The sequence below is a fragment of the Lactuca virosa genome, chromosome 1, assembly GCF_052849685.1.
Source record: "Lactuca virosa cultivar CGN04683 chromosome 1, Lactuca_virosa_CGN04683_v6, whole genome shotgun sequence".
NCBI classification, from domain to species: Eukaryota; Viridiplantae; Streptophyta; class Magnoliopsida; order Asterales; family Asteraceae; genus Lactuca; species Lactuca virosa.
In genome coordinates this window covers 322365513-322384650 of record NC_136426.1, presented here as the reverse complement: position 1 = coordinate 322384650, position 19138 = coordinate 322365513, and the positions used below count along the sequence as shown (strand labels likewise).

The 19138-nt window shown below is 37.2% G+C and overlaps 1 long non-coding RNA gene across 3 annotated transcripts; it reads left to right on the top strand.

Moving 5' to 3' along the window:
• Positions 1-1841: 1841 nt before the first annotated feature.
• Positions 1842-4469, top strand: LOC145110263 (uncharacterized). Of its 3 annotated transcripts, none has more exons than XR_013709662.1 (5): positions 1842-1966; positions 2566-2834; positions 3680-3736; positions 4150-4241; positions 4383-4469. It is a non-coding gene; the product is annotated as an uncharacterized LOC145110263 (long non-coding RNA). The 3 variants fall into 3 exon arrangements; XR_013709656.1 differs by having other exon boundaries at positions 2929-3736; XR_013709650.1 differs by having other exon boundaries at positions 2566-3736.
• The last annotated feature ends 14669 nt before the right edge of the window (positions 4470-19138 follow it).

Genomic DNA, 19138 nt, shown 5'->3' with positions numbered 1-19138 from the left:
GTGGTTGTGTATGTGTGTTTATTAGTGTGCGTGTGTGTGGTATTAGTGTGTGTGTATTTGGATTGTATTGTAAATTGTAACCAATCGGAATAGTAAAGGAAAAATCTGTCACCACCACCGTAGGGTGGTGGCTGCCGCCACCGGCCGCCGTGACGGGTGGCGGTGTGCTTCGCCTTGGTGTGTTTGATTCGTCTGGGATGCATAAAACCCTAGTGGGCCCAATGAAGCCATAATGGGCCAGAGGAAACCCTAATTGAGCTAATAAAACCCTAATGGGCCCAATGAGTCCCAAAGTGACCTAAAAACCCAACCAATTGACTAATGGGCTAGTATTGGGTAGGAAACCCTAATTAGGTTTTGGAAAACCCTAATTGCATAAAACCCTAATTTTGGGAAATATCGGGACCCGCACTTCAATTAATTATTAAACTTAAAATATTAAAGTATAATCATTGGTAAATTAACCTAAGATAATAATGGACTTAATGGATTAAGTCCTTAATGGGTTAATTGGGAACACTTAACCCTAATCATCATTTTATGTGAAACTCTAATTTCACTTGGGCTTTGAGTTGGGCCTTCCTATTTGGCTTTGGTGATTGGACTATTAATGGGCTTCCAAGAATAAGCAAATGGACTAAATAATTATATGGGTTTTAGGATAAGGCCCATGTGAGAGTCTTGGGCCCAATTTGGAAAATTTGGCCATTGATGGGCCATAATTGGGCCTGTATGATTATGTGATATTGGGTCATGGGAATGTCGAGAGTTTGGACTAGAATTAATGGATGGGCCTTAAGATAAGACCATGTAGAGGTCTGGGCCCAATTTGGAAAATTGGGCCGTATGTTAGGCTTTGGCCCACACTTGGCTATTGGGCTTTTGGAGTGTGAGTTGGGCCTTGGGCTTGGAACCCAATTACTAATTGGGTATTGTTTGATGTTGACAGTTCGGGAAGCTGTCAACCAGCAACTGGAGTTTCATCCGCGGGACTTCAGCAGTGTCAGGTGAGTTCTCCTCACTATATCAACAGGGTCTACGGCACCAAGGCCGGCCCTTTATGATTTTGATCCTGGTTTAGGATGGTTGCTATGTTAGATTACATCCTGATTTAGGATGGTTGTTATATTATTGCTATGTTAGATTTCATCCTAGTTTAGGATGGTTGCTATGTTAGATTTCATCCTGGTTTAGGATGGTTGCCATGCTAGAGATCGATTAGATCGGTATCCTGGTTATAGGATTGTTGCCATGTTAGTGATCTGTTAGATCTGCATGTTTACTTGTTTATATGTATGTGCACATGTTTGTTGGTTTGGGGGAAAGGGTTGAGGCAGGTCCTGTTGTGTGCAGTAGGCCAAGACACCCTGGGCAGACCGGGTAGACTGCAGGCCCGGGCTGGGCAAATCTTGTCAGGCCGAAGGCCCAGCGAGCGGTCCGGATAGGCTGAAGGCCCCGAGGAGGGCGGTCCAGACGTGCCGAGGGCTCGGAGAGCGGTCCAGATAGACTGAGGACCGGGATTCGGTCCAGTCAGACTGATGGCTCATTATGCATGCTGTTTGCTTATATGTTTATATGATATGGTTATATATGTATGGCGTTGGTATTTTGGGGGTAACTCACTAAGCCTTCGAGCTTACATTTATCGATTATTGTTTCAGGTATTCTGATGATCGTGGGAAGGCGAAGGCGTGATCGTGCACCTCCTTACATTTTCATGATTGATTCTGGGGATACTCTGATGTTTAAATTATTTTGAAAGTAAAGTGTAATAACTTAATGGTTTTTAATGTTTTAAAAAGTTTTAAATTGGCTTAAATTTTATGGGTGTCACATGCTGGATGAAAAGTTGTTGAAGGAGGTAGCAAGAAGAGTTGGAATTCAAACTCTTGGTACCACTAAAGAATTAATTCAACAGGATGAAGAGGCCATCTTGGTCATTCTGCTGTGAAAATCATGTAAAAAGGTAAATTCACCACACACATCGCCGGAAAACCCTAAACAGTACCAGCTGATTGATTGTTTGCAATGCAAATGTGTTAGATTCAGTAAAAAATAATCAAAACTCAAGCTGAATTTAAAGAGGTTTGATGAGTTTTGTATGAGAATAACATAATAAGGCCCGTTGTGTGTTGATGGTGCCTCTGCAAAATGGATGTTGCAGCTCAAGGATTTATTTTTCTCTCTATTTAAAATTGTTTATTTGTTCTTGATTTAGGGATTGTTTATAGATATTTGGGGATCAATTTGTAGTTTGATTTTGCATACACATGGATTAGTTATTGGGTTTTATTTCTACAATTTTCTCAATCTGTTATCATTGGTCTAAGCAATATACCCTCCAAATCCTTCTATAGAGTTTTTTGTCTGATGTATTGGAGAATTTATGTCAATTTTGACTGTTATCATTGGATCTTAAACTTTTCCGGTTTAAGATGGAGGGTCTTTATTCAAAGCTATATGAAAATATATTCATTTTACAACATTACTATACATATGTTACGCTTCAATATTAAATGTTTTTGTTAGAATACTATGAAACCAATTTGTTTCACATTTTAACAGATCAAGGTTTCAAATTCAGCCCTTATGAGCGCATTCATGGCTGAACTGGAACCCGATTAGCCTATCACCCAGGTATTTCATAATCTATTCTTTTAAATAGTTTGAGCAGATTATATAAATAAAGACTAATTGTGATATTTTATATGGTAGTCTGATTATAATTATGATAGACTACAACTGTCAAACACTTGGTTGTTGGACCAATAGTCTTGAAGGGTATTGGAAGCCCGCTTTTCATCTTTAGCAGTAAAATCCGTGCCTTTCTTCTGGTTAGTAATTAATTTCTGATTGTAAGTATCATTTTCTTGATTTGTTATGCTAAGAAACAATTATTTAACATATTATTTTAACGTCATTTCTTAGATTTTGCTTCAACTGGTTGCAATACAGGTAATCATAACTTTGTCACCTACTCTTTACCTACATTTTATATTAAGTGGTTATTATAGTATTATTTTAATCTTTGAAGCCACTAACCTTCACCTTATGTGTTATCAATTTAAAAAAAAATACCATGTTTTGGTAATTAGATTTGAAAGTAGTATTGTTTTGTAAAAGAAATTTGTAATAACTGTGTGCGGGTTAAAAACTCTTGCTATACGCTGGTCCCAACTTTAATTTTAGACAGAAAAATCATTTTATATGTATGGTCTCTACACAATCTTGCACACATTTTTGACAAATGACAATTTCGTAAACATAGAAAGGGATGAATATGTTCCTCTATTTTTGGATGTAAGGAATCTTAAAGATCATGTATTTATTTGTTGTCATCTTTATTTGAAATTTTATAATCAATTCATAAAGTAACTAAATAAACGTTATTATTATTTGTTATTTCTATTTTTTAGTATTAGTTGTTATTTGTTAGTTTTAATTGTTAAATGATTATGGTAGTTTTGTTATAGAATTTAATTGGAAATGCGAATCAGATATTTGTTAGAGTTTATCTGATTTAATTTTCAAATAGTTGGGATTTTTGTTACATATACATACATACATATATACACATCTAATTCTTTCATCTTTATTTTTTTCCACTCATATATACTAGATCTCATATTTTTGAAGGTAACAGGTCCTACAACTGATACTTTTTTCTTTGAAAATGTAGACTCATAGAAGGAAGCTATGATTGACCCTGAACCTGAGCCTGAATTCAACAACATAAGTGTGTTTTTTCCTGGAATTTCTCATATGGAATCTTTGTGTATTAACCTTTATTTATTCTGTCATGTACATGGCCATTCCCTTTATCCTCCCGTTCTTCATTTTGTTTAGAAAAAAATTGCAGCCTGAATTCAACAACATAAGTGTGTTTTTTCCTGGAATTTCTCATGTGGAATCTTTGTGTATTAACCTTTATTTATTCTGTCATGTACATGGCCATTCCCTTTATCCTCCCGTTCTTCATTTTGTTTAGAAAAAAATTGCATTTTACTTTCTTTTGTTATTGAAGAATTACTTGAGAAATATGTTGAATTGTTGTTCTATTATTGTTAAACTTATATAGCTGAAAATTGTTATTTATTTGTTTATTTTCCTTCTAAAACACTAAAAAAGTTAACGGTTTGCGCCTTGCAGTGTGAACGCGGGTCTGCTAGATGTCACCCGTTTAGGCAATTGAAGAGTTGTGCAAATCTCAGCTGGGTTCATAATTTTCTTTTCGGTTCTTGGTATTTTCATTTCCATTTTTACCCTTTTATATCTTTTTTAAAGTATCATATTCCTAAACTTTTGGAACTATAATTTTAATTATAATTTAATCTATGAAAGTTAATTTTATTTTTGTTTCTTTTTGTGGTTAAAATTTATAGGGAACTAAAAGCAAGGTTAAAGAGTGTGCATGGTAAGAAGGAATTTGTTTGATGGTTTAAAGGTTTTATCCAAATTTAAGAGGTTGTTGAAGGTGTCGACTTGATAGTTGGAAAAGAACTTAAAGGAGGCCAGTCTATAAATTGTGTTTTTTTTTTAAAAAAAAATTCTTTTTTGTGTCTTTATGGAGGTAAGTGAAAAAGGATTATGATCACATGAAGAAAGTAAATTATTTTAAGGATAATTGTTGTTAGTATCAATGGATATGGATGATGACTATAATGATGAAATATTAACAAAATATTTATATGACACATGATTATTCTTAGAGGAACCTTTGGTGAAAAAAAAGGTAGTCAGGTCTTTATGCGGTTAAATTGGGTTCATGTGAGGTACTCACTTTATTTGGCAACATTTTACCTGTTCAAGACATAGTTGTTGGAGATAGATTTTACCTATTCAAGACATCAGTATACAACACAAGAGATAGTTGTTGGATTAAATTCAGAATTTGTACTTCTTAGAGATGGATTATGGGGATTGTTGTTTGAAGAGAATGTGATAGCTAAGGTCGAAAATCATAAGCCTATCTTAATATCCTCCAAAACCATCCATAAGAAGCACCAGATGCCAAAAATGATCATATACAGTGCCTACCGATCTCCCCTTTGCAAAAGAAAGAGGGGTGGGGTCAAGCATGCTTATCCTGATGATATACTTGCCCCAGTTTTGAAGGTAAATGATTTCAACTTGTGTTCTATTGTTCATTTGAAAAATCTTGTACAACTTTTACATTGTTTTGTTGTAATTTCTCAGGCATTGATAGAAAAAACAAATATTAATCCAACTGAAGTTAGAGACACTGTTGTTGGATCAGTATTCGGGCCAGGCTCCCAAAGAGCAACTGAATGCACGATGGCTTCTTTCTATGCCGGCTTTCCTGGTACTCCATGTTTACTTTCCAAACAGGGAGAATTCAATTTTGTCATGTTCTTTTAAACTCCATGTTTGATGATAGAAGGAACCCATGGAAATGATCCTCCACCCATCTGTACTTGCTAATTACATTCTCCCTTTCCTTTTTTTTCTTACATTCTTTCGTTTGCTTTTGTTGAATAAAAAATCTATTTTTTTTGCTTTAAAATGCTAACGACATTATATATTTGGTAGATAAAGCATAGGAAAAAGGAGGGACTAAGTATGGGAAAAAACTGAAACATAAAAAGGTTCACTTATGAATCCATACAGTTTTTTTTTTAACTTTTTATACAAAATATCTTTTGCTATGGATTATATAAGGTAAAATTCTAATTATGACGCCTTTATAGTTAGAAATTTTTTATTCTAACATTTTTGGACCAAACTGACCCTACATACTGTTTCTATACTTAAAAAATTTAATTTTAAGTTTTTTTGGACCAAACTGCCCCTGCATATTGTTTTTAAACCTAAAAAAAATGATTTTAACAGTTTTGGACCAAACTACCCCTGCTTACTATTTTTATAGCTAATTTTTTTTTTTGGTTTTAACAGTTTTGGACCGAAATGCCCCTGCATAATGTTTTTATACTTAAAAAAATTTGAATTTAACAATTTTGGATGAAACTGGCCTTACTAGGAGTGTTGATCGGAAAAATGATGAAACGGACCAAACTGCTCGTTATTTTACAAGAGGTTTTGGTCTTACTCTCATTTTTTCCATTTGGAGCAGTAATAAGAAGAAGACATTGATGTGGTTAGCTTTTTTTTTAATCAAATTGATGTTATGGTGCTCAGATTAATATAAAGCTTCTATTCTTCTTTCAAATATCTATAATTTTTCATGTGATTTTTTATGATTGATGCAGATGATTTAAATAACCTTCCTGCTGCCTTGCTCCACGTTTGAACCAGATGCCCTGTTAAGGTTGGTTTACACGATTCCTAGATATATTAACAGAGAGTGTGACAACTATTAATTAATTAAAAAATAAAAAAAATCTTTGAACAGTTGGGACATTTTTTATTTTTGATGCTATTGTAGAGGTATTTTTATGCATTTACGGTATTATAAAAATGAAAAATTGTTGAATAATTTGATTAAAAACGATATATTACAATCGTATGTATGTATGATTTATATTCATTAAAAAATATTAATATTACAAACAATGATAACACATACTCTAGATTTTATAGATCGTTGTGTATTTAGGTGAGATGGCGGGGGTACGTGTGGTTGAAAGAAGAGAAAACAAAACACTTGCAGCAACAGATGAAAGAAGGTTGTTAATATGAACAATTAATAGTTGAAAGTATATTCTTATTTGAAAATAGTTTTTAAATTAACGGAAGCCATTCTAACTTTAAGTAACACATCTTTATGCAAGGTAACTCTCATTGCAGTCCGGATTAATTCTTTGGATTTGGAGCTATAATTGCAAGGTTGCAACATTTTTTATTTTTTGCTAAATTTTAAACAAATACTACCATTTTGTTTTTTATAGACCTCCAACTACAACTACTCATTTTTAATAATTGTTTGTTTTAATATTGCATGTGACATGGAAGCATTTGAATAATTGCGGTAAATAGCAACATACTTTGAATTTTCATGTTTTTCTTCTGTTTTTTTTTTCATTTTCCTTTGACAAAACTTCAAAAATGGTCCCTGTGGTTTCTGAAAATATCAAGTTTAGTCCCTAATTTCAAAAAACTTCACAGATGGTCCATGTGGTTTCAAAACTTCTAACAAATGGTCCTTTTTTGCTAACTCCGTTGGCTTTTGGCCGTTAAGTGAAGGGCATTTCTGTCATTTCACTATTACAGGGACCATTTATGAAGTTTTGCCTTATTAAAAAAAATAAAAAATATATAATTATTTAATATAGAAGGGTCCTCTCTCTCTCTCTCTCTCTCTCTCTCTCTCTCTCTCTCTCTCTCTCTCTCTCCTGCCTGGTCATTTGCATTTGCATCTTTAGAAGCCAAGTAATTATCGCATTGTTCATATACCTAAATTCAACTTACCCACCCACCCATATCTCTCGCACACACATATACACTCGCATGACCTTCGATCTACCATATTTACTGGTCCTGCTAGCCCTTTCTTTTCCTCTCCAACAAGCTTCAAACTCCAAAATTTCAAATCTGATGTTTATGGTGTGGTGTTCGTCTCATTATGCCTAATTGGAATCTAAATCTCGTTGATTTGTTCCGCCAAAGCTCACCCACTTGCGATATCACCGTCACCCCTTTGTTGCCATACTGCTAGATGAATTCAGTTCGTGATTTGGAAATGCTCAACAATGGATTCCGCCAACAGGTGGATTCAGTTCAAGTGTGACGTCCCGGATCGGACCTGAGATGGATCGAGTCTGGCTAAGCGAAATGCTCGTCTCGTGATGCCTGCTCGAATTTAAAGGCCACCGAGGAGAACAAGGCTCGTATCTTGTCGAAGTTTCCGAATTTGGAGATTATTGTTATGAAATCATTGAGTCAAGAAGAACATAAATCGAAGCAGATCTCTACAAGAATCAAACCCAATTGAAGAAGTCGATGACTGCTATAGGTTTCAGACATTATGGGTATAAACCCACTTGATTGGGCGCCTAGGTGGTCATTGTTTCATTCATAGAGGTGAGCGGTTTGTTGATTTTGTATCAAAAGTGTGGGTAGTCAGTCGGAGATGATATGGTGGACCTAGGAGGAACTGCCAACAAGTGAGCAGTACACATCAATGTCGACTATTACCATGGTATCCTTCATTTTCCAGAATTTGGTTGTAAACTGTGAATCTGAAATTAATCTTTCTTATGTTATCGATTGGAATTACTATCTTGTTATCATCAATCAACTTTAGATCTTGGTTGAACTTGTTCATTATCGTCGCTTTTAGGATTTTTGTTTTTCCTCCCCTCATATCGTTCATTTTCCAGAATTTGTCATATTCAAGTTTGTTTAGATCATTTGGATCTTGATTAATGGCTTTCAATTCGTTGTCAGTGTCTATAGTAGTATCGATTTGGATGTTGGACTTGATTGTAGTTCATTTTGAGAAAAAAATTTGGAACGACACGGTACTTTGATACCCTGTGTTTGATTTGAAGTTCTTGTTTGTGTTTAATGGGTTGAATCGAAGAGGCCATGTTACTATGGAACAAATTTCACTATGTTGATTCGATGATGGTTTGAAATATGGTATAGAATTTGCAGGTCAAGGAAGAATAAGTTGAATTTATGTGTGTATGTGTGTGTGAGAGAGAGAGAGGGGACCATTATATATTAAAATAACTATTTTTTCAGTTTTCTTTTTTTTGAGATAACAAAAACTCATATATGGTCCCTGTAATAGTGAAATGACAGAAATGCCCTTCACTTAACGGCCAAAAGCTAACGGAGTTAGCGAAAAGGACAATTTGTTAAAAGTTTTGAAACCATAGGGACCATCTGTGAGGTTTTTTGAAATTAGGGACTAAACTTGATATTTTCAGAAACCACAAGGACAATTTTTGAATTTTTGTCTTTTCCTTTTTATGTTTTTTTTTTCAAAAATCTAACTACATTGCCATTAGGTACATTTTCTATTTTTTGTACTAAAATGCCCTAAATAACACTGTACTTTGAAGTTGTACCTATTTTTCTTTTTCTGTTTTTTGCATTGTCATTTTGGTGACTTTTCCATTTTTACGTTATAGATGCAGTGAATAGCACTATACTTCAAATTTAAAAATCTTTCCTGTTTTTATTGAATTTTTTTCCCGTAAAACTTTCGATCGTATCTGTTTAGCTCCATGCCCCGCAACGCGGGGCTCCTCATCTAGTTAATGACAAAATCTAAATGTATTATATAAGTTATTTAAAACTGTTTGATATCCTATGTTTGTACCGTGCAATAAACAAGAGAACACTGATAACAAAAATTATAAAGACAAGTCCAATAAATCTTACAATTGAACAAAATTCACCATTCCAATAAAAGTGGTGAGATGTGTCATCGCTAAGATCCCAGATGTTGTCATAGATGCCTTTAGCGGCAACATATCGCTGCTAATGAGTTGTCGTTGCTTCTTCACCACTATTACATATGTGTCGTTGCAGATAGTGTCGTTCATCTTGTCGCCACTAAAGCTATTTTTTTAATATAACAACCATTATTATACTATGTATATAAATTATTGTTTAAATGTATAAAACGACATCTAAATTGTGAAATTATTTAAATGTATAAAAATGGTATATAAATTACAGAAATGTAGAATCTACAATATAATAAAAAATTCTTGATAAAAAATCATTTGTTACACGAACTTAAAATATTAACCAAACATAAAATTAAACATAACACAGTATGACTCGCCATCTTCGGGCCCCTCATTCTCCTCATCATTACCCTCGGTATCATTTTGTTTCGACAACAATTAAAACGAGTTTGCAAGTTCTACGCTCTATTTCAGGTTTTTAATAATAACATCAATAGGATTCTTCGGCTACAAAATAAATATGTACATTTATATATCAAACTACCAAACTAACAATTACTAAAATATCATTATATCACATAATCAATTCAGAACATCAAATCCCAAGATCATAATATGTAAAAGCTCTTCATGTGTGTACTGATCAAGTCGGCGCCTTCCCGCGATCCTCACTGGTACCTGAAACACATAACACAACACTGTAAGCATAAATGCTTAGTGAGTTCCCCAAAATACCACACACAACACATATTAGCCACTCGAGGCTATAACTCTGTTGACCCTCTGGTCAATGTGTCTCAGTGGGACCCTCCAGTCCCATAACTCTATGGGCCCTCTGGCCCTAACTCTGTGGACCTTCTGGTCCTAACTCTGTGAACTCTGTAACATACATAGCATAAATCACATAGAAATCACATCATGAAAAAGCATACAAAATACTTTGTCACATAACTCTAATTACCACTCTAGGTAAAGTATAGTGAGAAGACTCACCTCGGGTAACTCGGTAATCTCGAACTCTGTAAAATCTGGCCTAGCCTCCGCCTAATCATATGAAATAAATACTCTTAATCAATACATCTCTCAAGGCTAGACTATTCTCTCTCTTGGTACTCTCAGAAGGGTAAAAGACCATTTTACCCCTCTCATGGCTCAAAGACCCTAAAGTTGACCAAACCCTAAAAGTCAACAAAAGTCAACCCTCCGGGTTACGCTGCGCGTACCAAACATGTATGCTGAGCGTACCCGGCGTCCTCACAGAAACGGGGTGCGCGACCCCTTACGCCGCGCGTACTGGGATTACGCCCCGCGTAACTCCCAGTTTCAGACTCTTAAGCTCTTGAGGTCTTAAACAGTTAAGACCCACGTCCAACTTCTAGATCTGACCATTTCTAAGCCTCTTAATCCATAAAGTTAGTGACTTTAAGCCTTTGCATGGCTGGACAAGTCACCAACACCCATAACATTCCATTTCCAATCCCTAGAAAGCTCCTAACTCAAGCGTAACCTCATAACAACGACCAAGTTGGGATTTTTATGGATCTATAACACAAATATCACTGAAATGGGACAGATCTAGGTCCATGGAGTCCATTACACTCATAAAGTCTCCACCTTTGGGACTTTTAACCCTAGAAATGGTCCATGCAACATCAAACCAAATAAGGAGGAAAGTTTTAAACTTTATACCTCTAGATGAAGCTCCTTTCTCTGAAGGTCTCAGATCCAAACTTGCACTTCAAGCCCTAGCTTCCACAAGCTCCTCTCCTTCTTCTTCACTAACACACCAAGACACTTTTAGCTCCAAAACACACACACTCAAGCTATGGACGATGGAAGGATCTCTTAGGGTTTCACTCTCTGATATGGAGGCTGAGAAATGAGCCTTAGCATCCTTTAAATAGTGCACAAGCCAAAAATTTAGGGTTTGCATCTGGACCCGTTACGCCCAGCGTAACCCTGGGTACGTCCATCGTACCCAGGCGAGTCCGCGTCCAAATTAAGCGCATGAGTACGCGCAGCGTACTTCCCAGTACGCCCAGCGTACTCATTTGCTACAAGAACTCACTCAAGGGACTAATCTTGATAACTTGACAAAATAGAAGGGTTAAATAGCTTTACCTGAATTTCGAGATGTTACAATTCTCCCCCACTAGTGTTGGATATAGTGTCTAAGTCCATAACTATATTTGGTATGTACTTGACCCGACCCGGCATGGTCCATTTGGGTTGCACTTCACCCGAACAATTTATGGATAATCGTTTGAGAATAGTATAAGTTATGATTTATTAATATATTATAAGTCCTAATATACTAATATAAAATCATATTATTTAATTAGTATTGATCTATAATTAATCTAGAATTAATTTAGAGATCAAAAGTATGACTAATTAAATATGGGCTCTTGTATTTATATAGTGTGGGCTAATGCTTATTTGGAATGGGCTAGGCTTGCATGGAAAGTCCATGGATACTCCATGGAGCTTTAACCCATGGATCTCATGGAAATGAAAAGACATGGGTATTAGGGTTTATATGAATGTAACCCTAATCCACCACACTATATAAAGGAGGCTTTGGTTCTTGAAATCACATGAGTTGTGGTGAGTAAAGTAAGAGGCCGATTTCAAGAAGGTGATTACTATTCTCTCAAAGTTCCAAGTTTGTGGGATTTGTGATTTCCATTTGAGGCATCCACACTATTGGTGCTAGGCTCTAAAACTCCAAGCAATCAACTACAACTACAAGGTAAGTAATTCTACTAGCTTTATTTGATTCAAGTTCCCCATGTCATGCTAGATATGATAAGAACCTTGGAAAAATAATTATTTGCATGTATCATAGTCAAACATAGATCCAAGGTTTTTGGGGTTTCATGTACACCATAGGAGTGTTAGAATGCTCTGAAAACCCATCAACTAGAACCAGACTTCGCTCTCGAAGTCTCATGCCGAAAACAACTCTGGATGTTGCTCCCGCATCTCTGACTCCGGCTCCCAAGTCAGCTCGGACCCCTTCTGATGCTGCCACTGGACCTGAACCAGAGGCACCTCCTTGTTCCTCAGAACCTTCACCTTCCGGTCCAAGATCGCGATCGGTCTCCCAACATAATTCAGACTCGCGTCCACCTGGATATCCTCCAACGGTACCACTGCCGACTCGTCGGCTATACACTTCCTCAGCTGAGACACGTGGAAGGTATCATGGATCTGGCGCAGCTCTGCAGGTAGCTCCAAACGATATGCTACCCTGCCTACCCTCGCAATCACCCTAAACGGTCCAATGTACCGGGGCCCCAACTTGCCCCTTTTCCTGAATCGGATCACTCATTTCCAAGGAGACACTTTCAGGAGTACAAAATCTCCAACCTGAAACTCGAGCTCGGATCGACGCCTATCCGCGTAACTCTTCTGGCGACTCTAGGCCGTCAGCAACCTTTGTCTATCCTGCTGTATCTGCTCTGTCGTCTGTAGCACTATCTCAGTGCTGCCCATCACTCGCTGCCCTACCTCTCCCCAACAGATGGGAGTCCGACACCTCCTCCCATACAACAACTCAAAGGGAGGCATACCAATGCTCGAATGGTGGCTGTTGTTATAGGAAAACTCAGCCAATGGCAGATACGTGTCCCAACTCCCTCCGAAGTCCAACACACATGCCCGAACCATGTCCTCGAGCGTCTGAATCGTCCGCTCACTTTGTCCGTCCGTCTGTGGGTGGTAAGCGGTACTGAAATGCAGCCTAGTACCCAACTCCTCATGGAACTTCTTCCAGAACGTGGAAGTGAAACGCACATCTCGATCTGACACGATCGAGATCGGTACACCATGCCGCGATACCACCTCCCTCACATACACATCTGCCAGCCTCTCTGCGGAAGAGCTCTCACTAATAGCAAGAAAATGAGCGCTCTTTGTCAGCCGGTCGACGATCACCCAAATTTCATTGACGCCTCTCACAGTCCTTGGCAATTTGGTGATAAAATCCATGGAAATCTGTTCCCACTTCCACTGGGGAACCTCAAGTGGCTGCAACTTGCCATGAAGGCACTGGTGCTTGGCTGTAACCCTGCGACAGGTCAAGCACCTCTCTACAAACGACGCCACATCCCTCTTCATACAGGGCCACCAATAATCTTTCTTCAGGTCCAAAAACATCTTCGTGGCACCGGGATGGATCGAGAACCTCGATCTATGTGCCTCCTCCATCAGAATGGTACGTGCCCCGCCCTCAAATGGCACCCAAATCCGGCCCTGGAAGGTCATAAGCCCCCGACTATCGGCAATGAACTCAGATATCTGACCGATCACCCGCTCTCGCTTGCGGTTCTCCGGTCTCATGGCCTCTATCTGGGCCTCCCGAATGGTGTCCAACACCGGAGTCATCACTGTCAACCTCAAACAAACATCTCGCAATGGGGCACTCTCTGCCCTGCGACTCAAGGCATCGGCTACCACGTTAGCCTTGCCCGGATGGTACAGGATCTCACACTCATAATCCTTTACCACGTCCAACCATCTCCTCTGACGCATGTTCAGGTTGGGCTGATCCATCAGATACTTCAAGCTCTTGTGGTCCGTGTATATGGTACACTGAACCCCATACAAATAGTGACGCCAGATCTTGAGGGCGTAAACCACAGCCCCTAACTCCAGATCGTGGGTAGGATACCTCGTCTCATGAGGCTTCAGCTGCCTCGATGCGTATGCTATCACATGCCCTCTCTGCATCAGCACCGCACCCAGTCCCGATATCGACGCGTCACAATATACCACAAAGTCCTTCATTCCCTCCGGAAGGGCCAACACTGGGGCTTCGCAAAATCTCTGGCGAAGTGTCTCGAATGAGGCCTGCTGCTCCGGGCCCCAACTGAAAGCCACGCCCTTCCGGGTCAGTCTGGTGAGAGGAACAGCAATCCTGGAGAAATCCTGGATGAATCTCCGATAATAACCGGCCAACCCCAGGAAACTCCTGATCTCCAAAGGGGATCTCGGCGCCTCCCAACTCATCACCGCCTCAATCTTGGCCAGGTCGACCAATATCCCATTCTGGTTGACGAGGTGTCGTAGAAACTGTTGGATTAGTGTCTAAGTCCATAACTATAATTGGTATGTACTTGACCCGACTCGGCATGGTCCATTTGGGTTGCATGGCATCGGAACATTTGGATAGACCGTTTATGAGGAAAAGACATTTTGTGACATATTAATATATTATAAGTTCTAATATATTAATATGAAATCATGTTATTTAATTAGTATTGATCAAGAATTAATTTGGACTTAATTTAGTGATCAAAAAGAGACTAATTAAATATATGGGGATTGATTGTGTAAATCATTCATTCTTATATATGTGGGCTTATGATCCAAGATTCCTTTATGTTGGGTTTAACCCATGTGGTGATCCATGGATACTCCATGGAGGTTAAAACCCATGGAGCATAAGGAATGGGTAAAGTCATGAGTTACATGGTGTAATTCTAATAGCCACACTATATAAGAACCCCTTTAGTTCAAGAAATTGGCACTAGTAATACATATTTTGAGGGCTAGCCGATTTGAACATGTATGTCTTCTTCTCATGGTTATTCCAAGAGTTCATGATGTTGTGTGAACCATTTGAGGTGTCACACTTGGGGCACTAGGCTCTCAAGCTTCATGGAGTCAAGCAACAACAACAAGGTATGTATTCTATCTATTTTAGTATCCTAGTATCAATGTTTTGGTATGCTAGTTAGGATAATACCTTGGATAATCATATTTGCATGTATAATAGAGAAAACATAGATCCAAGGTATTTAGGGTTGCATGTACACTTAGGAGTGTTAGAATGCTCAAAACCCATCAGTGGTATCAGAGCCTAGGCTTGTTTTCAATTATACTTGATGCAAATTGCTGAAAAATGCTGAAAAAGTCGAATTTCGGGCATTCTGGACACTGGACTCGCCGAGTCCACTGATGAACTTGCCGAGTCCATGAAGAAAATCATCCTACTCGGCGAGTAGGTTGATACACTCGACGAGTAGGAGCCCCTGACAGCATATCTTCGAGTTTTTTGGCTAGAAATGGACTAGGAACATTACCATAAGCTGTTTTTGAACCTATAATCCTGTTTTTGATGTGGTAATGTTCATACTAATCCAATTTCAAAGATAATTGTCAATAGATTCATGTTTTGTATTAGTTTAGTGATTAGGCTAATTACATGAAAAAGTTTGATTAAATTATCTTGTTCTTATGAGTTGCTTAGATTAATAGAAAAGTTAATTGATTATGTGTTTTCAATCCATTTTAATCTAAGAGTTGATTCTAAAATGTGTTTTTGTAACTTGTCCTCAAGTTATATGAAAAGTCACATTTAAGTTTCATAAAACTCATAAAAGTTGGTAATGGTTACAAAAATGAAGAGTCTTGTCCTCAAGTTATGGAGGTTCAAGAGTCAGTTCAGTAAGTAATAAAATGTGTAACCTTAATTAATTCCATAAATTACAAAATAAAGAAAAGTTACATTCTTTTATTAGTTTAAAGTCTTCCATAACTTGTCCTCAAGTTATGGAACTTGAAGAGTTTTTTTTAATTAAAACTACTTTAAACACATAAGTTATGGAATTAATTAGTTTTGAATAGTTTCAAAACTTGCCCTCAAGTTTTGGAATTTGAAAAGTTTTCTCTTATGAATACTTTAATTCCAAGTTAGCCCTTAGAATTTTAAAAGTTAAAATTCAAACCCTTATACTATTATTATAATTTTAATTATATAGATATGTATAAGATAAAGTCAATCTTACCGTTAGTAGGCCTCATTCACGAAGTCGGTCTATAAGGGGGGTATAAGGTTACTGCCTATAAAATGGCAGTTTAATGGGTGTCCACTCTCACCCACCGCTTCCTTGACTGGTGGAGGGTCGTTAGCCGAACGGGTAGGAAAGGACTATAATTCTCCCTTCATTAAAAGTATTAATGATAAATACTAAGTAACTAAACACTTGTACATTCCCAATCTTAGTTACTTAGGAAAATGTGAAAAGGTGCTAACCCATGAAATTACACTTTGTACCTTACCAAGTCATTAGTGGAGCGTGTGTGGTTAACCGGCACACTAATAAGGACTAGTAAGAGTGGCAAAGGGTAACTTGACTCTATTATAGATCGGTGGAACGTGTGTGGTTAACCGGCACATCGATTAGGTGATAAAGTTAAGGATACCAAGTCAATTTGCATGGTTATTCACACCTTGTTTGTGATCCTCGGCATCCCAGTCACAAACTTGAGAGGGCACAATCGAGATTCAAACATGCCATTGAAAGTTCAATGTATCTCAAAAGATCTAGGAGTTTCAAATCCAATTAAAACTTAATTATATTTCGTTTTTCATGGTGGAAATTGGTAAATCGTCATTTACCTACCTTCAACTATTTTATAACTTGGATTACGGCATCCCTCTTCCAGTTATAAATAGGTTGTTGGGTCCTAGCCTTAATATTTCATATTGGGTGTTATATTAAGGACTTTAAATCAACTCTCTTGAATATCTCCCAAAAGATGATCTTCCCAAATCTCTTGAAACAAGCTTTCCTAAATGAAGATGATGTCCCATGGAAATCATACTTCTTTCACCTCCTCCAATTATTCTCCCTAACCCACAAGTTCCTGAAAAGTTTAAGGTCTCTCAAGCAAAGGTCTATATGTGATCACATCTTGGAGATGTAGTCAGATATTTACAAGCCGGGAGAGTTGGGTGTCAAAGTCTTGAGAAAGTTGGTTACTCAACTATTTTCTAAGTCACATAGTGAGTTCCTTTGGGACTCCTATGAAACAGACTATGACAAGACTCTTAATGATCTTATCTATTTGCTAAGATCAACTTCCTAAAACTTTATGGACATTGACAATGATGGCATTGGATATCCAGTAAAGCTCTCTCTTCCCAATGGAAAGGGATCGGCCATAGTCAACTCGGTTGACCAAATGGTAAAGAGAACGGCTAAGTCTGAGATAGTCCCATTATCAAGGGTCTATTGCCAAAGAAAGGGGCATTGGTTGCGAAGCTGCCAAATTTACCTAAGGATATTAAAGTCAATAAGTTTGACTCTACTTCGGGTAAAGTCCACTATCTAACTCTGCTAAGTTTCTATTCTGAGATTCTTGATACATGATGTGACTGGGTCACATGTTGATGTTTTAAGAATCAAAGAAAAAGTGAAGAAACTTAAAGAAAGAATATGCTGAATCTGATGGCATAGATGGATTTCTATCGCATAGTTTGAAGATCGGATTCTTGAGCTACTTCTTAAGAGTTATGATATATTGCTTAGGAATAAATAACAATAAAGTTTTCATGTGCTTTTGCATTGTAAGGATAGTTTTTCCGCAAAGTTTTAAAATAAAAGAAAATTTTTTTTTTGATTTTATTTATTTTAAAATATCCTTACAATGGCATTTGTGAAAACTTTTGTTGCTTATAAGATTCCATTAAGAGCAAGAGTGGAAATATGAATTTGATTCTTTCATTTGTGGTAGTGTCTAAATTTACCAAATAAGGAAAGATTCTCATCACCTAAGTTTCAGTTGGATAGAAACTTGGAATCATGCAAGTTGTATAGCATGATGAATAAGAACTTTCAAGCATTGGAAAAATTAAGACTAACTACTTGTTCACATGGATGTGTGAGTCAAGTAAAGGATCGAGTACACATTCTTGTGCACTGATCAAGCCCACCATAAATAATCGTTAAGACTATTCGTCATTATTTACTAAAATTCAGTAAATATGGTTATACTTACAAGCTTAAGTGTAATTCTGAGACATTGGAAAAGGTTTCAATGTATGGCAGAGCGAATAAGAAGAATCAACTTAGGCAGAAAGATAAAAGTTTCTCAAATCTGAAAAGATGGGAGAGTACTTTAGTATCATGTTATATAATCATCTTAATGATTAAGAGACCTTATCACAATTCATCCTCTAAGTGCATTCTGGTAGCTAAGAAGAGGAGTTATGAATTGTTGAAGTGGTTAAATCAAGAAGATGATTTATACTTCGTTCCAAAAACAATTCTTAGAGTTATACTCTAAGATTGTAACTTGAGTGACATGTCTTAAAGAAAGTTTAAAACACTTGTCAAATGTAAGAGTAAAAGTTTTCTACTCTTGTACATTTGAAATTGCTAAGTTGTGATGTTTTGGATAAAACAAAGACCAACTAAGGCCAATTGTGTGAAGTGTTTGTCTTGATTAGAATCCACACTATCTCTTGAATATCTGACAAGAAAGTCTTATATGTCAAGAGGACAGTGGGAGTCTTAAAGGTCTTGAAAGTCTCAAGAACTAATCAAGAATAAAACCTGAAGTTCTTCACTAGCACACGACTTGAGGTTTATAACCTATCGTGTCGACATGTCTGTGCCTATTCAAGTTGGCTTTGCATAGGAGTTCTGAGAGTTCTCAATTGGTTGCACAGCTACTTGGAAGCAATGGCAGGCCCTTGAGCTGCCAAATGGCAAGAATTTAAGATTGCACAAATTTAATCCATATAAGTGTGGATTTGTCAGTAACCTTGTCTTGTGATTATGGTTTTGACAAAATTCATATGGATAGGAACTCATACACCATAAAATCTAAGTGTCATAAGGTTTCTCTCCGATTCATGAAAATGATGGTGAGGAAACACTTTCACTAAGTAGATTTTAGCTAGATAGCAATTGTGATATTTGCATTCTCAAAGTCGTTAGTGGAGCGTGTGTGGTTAACCAGCACACTAACATGGACTTGTGAGAAGTGGTAAAGGTCTAAAC